The sequence below is a fragment of the Brassica napus genome, chromosome C2, assembly GCF_020379485.1.
Source record: "Brassica napus cultivar Da-Ae chromosome C2, Da-Ae, whole genome shotgun sequence".
Classification (NCBI taxonomy): Eukaryota; Viridiplantae; Streptophyta; class Magnoliopsida; order Brassicales; family Brassicaceae; genus Brassica; species Brassica napus.
In genome coordinates this window covers 47,591,507-47,593,705 of record NC_063445.1, presented here as the reverse complement: position 1 = coordinate 47,593,705, position 2,199 = coordinate 47,591,507, and positions in this window count along the sequence as shown.

Genomic DNA, 2,199 nt, shown 5'->3' with positions numbered 1-2,199 from the left:
TTAATGTCTCAATCTCCGAATGGAGAGGGGAGAGACATGCCTGTACATTCCTTGCCCCTAGCAAACTATCAAAACCGGGGAGAGTACTACACCAGCCTTGCCCTGAAAATAGGTCTTTATCTTTCCATGAACCGTCTGTAAAACACCATCTTCCTACATTTTCCCGAGTGGGTCTGGTCTGTACTTCTTGTATCAAACTCTGATTCCTTAATACCTGCGCTTCAGCCCAAAGTGTAGATTCCAGCTCCGCTAGTTTGAGAGTATCCCTCGGATCAGTATCAATGTTACTAAAACACTTTGTTATTCGACTTTTCCATATATACCATATTATCCATGCAAACTGATGATCCTCCATCTTAGGGTTAACTCTCCAAAAGAGATGGTCCATATTAGCAAAAAAAGAGCTTATAGGAAAGAGATTCGGATTCGATGGTATCTTTGATAGCGCCCACACTTGTCTTGCTGGGGGACATTCAAAGAAAACATGATTAATTGATTCTTCCTGGTTTCCTCACCGTACACAACAAGTGTCTCCTTGTATACCTCTTGCCTTTGAATTTTTCATCACCGCTATACAACCTGAAAGTAATTGCCACAAGAAATGCCTTATCTTTGGAGGACACCTTATTTTCCAGCAATAGGCTTTAAGTATATCCACTGTTGGTCCATAAAATTCCGGTGGTTTTTCCTTGTCTGGATAGACTCGTTCCACTTGATACCCAGATTGTACAGTATATTTCCCGTTGCTAGTGAAGTGCCAACCATTTCTATCTTCCATCTGATTCCTACTTAAAGGAATACTTTCAATAATTTTGACATCATCAGGGTCCACCAAAGTCCTAATTACCGATGATTTCCATGTTCGGGATTCCCAATTAATGAGAGAATCCACTGTAAGATCCGGGTAACAGTGAAGAGGGTTTTTGTTTGCTTGTCTCGGGCGGGTGGCTGGGATCCAGGGGTCATTCCACACAAGAATAGTTGACCCTGTTCCCACCCTTTTAATTAGTCCTTTACAAACCAGAGATCTAGCAGAGATAATACTCCTCCAGCCATATGACGGGGAGTATGATCGGATCGGTTCCAGGGGTGAAACGGTTCTAAAACGGTTCCAGGAGTATGATCTGAAACGGTTCTAAAACCGCTCTTTAGCTATTCTTTAGAACATTTTGATCTAACAAGACAAATCATATTAAGAAACGATCTACGCGGCAGTCTTTGACAGGTTCGCGATTTCGTTTCTCTTAAAGAGAAAAAAATGATCCTTAAAGAATAGCGTTTAAGCACGCCTCATAGGCAATTTCTAGGAACGACGATAAACATTTAAGAACACTTTACGCGATTTCTGAGAACATTTATTGTGATTTAATATTAATCGCTCATTTGAATGAGTTCTCAAATACTTACTACCATTTGTATTTTATGAATAGATTCAACAATGACTAATGATGTCTCCGATGCTAAGTCAATAAATGAGTTACAAAAATTAAACTCTTAAGATAAGTTTTATAAAATATGAATAAGACTTTGAAGATTGAGTTCATAAGATTTTTGGATAAATCTTATAAGATTGGGTTCATAATATTTGGATAAATTTAATTTTAATGCTTGAGTCCAAATAACCCTTAATGGATAAATTGATATCTAAAGATTGTGTCATTATAGATAAATCTTAATATAAAAATTGTATGTAAATGATTATAAAATATTTATTTTTTGAATATCAAATCTATATTTAGATCCTATTCAAATATTTTTCCTTTGAATAAATCTAAATTTAAATATTGCGTTCAAATAATCATGAAATATTTACATATGACCAGTGAGACGACAACCCTAATTGAGAATGGTCATCTATTTGGATCGTCTTCATGTGAAGATTTGCTTATACCTAGTAAAAACTACCATATAAGTGTATAGAGAATTGACTACTTTCATGGAACTTTTAGTTTTTTTATGGACAAATTAAGGCTTAGAACACACGCTCAAAGAATTTTGCAATGACAAATTATTATTTTAAGGAACATATGTTTATATATAATAATCAAAGAGCTGTTATTTTTTATGCATGAGATAACGACTACATGTATGTCAATAAATTTGATATACTAGGTCTATTGGTAAATTGGAAATTTTTAGTAAAACCTATCTCTCACAAGTAAAGGTTACGAGACATATGATTTGACTTTCAAGTAAGTC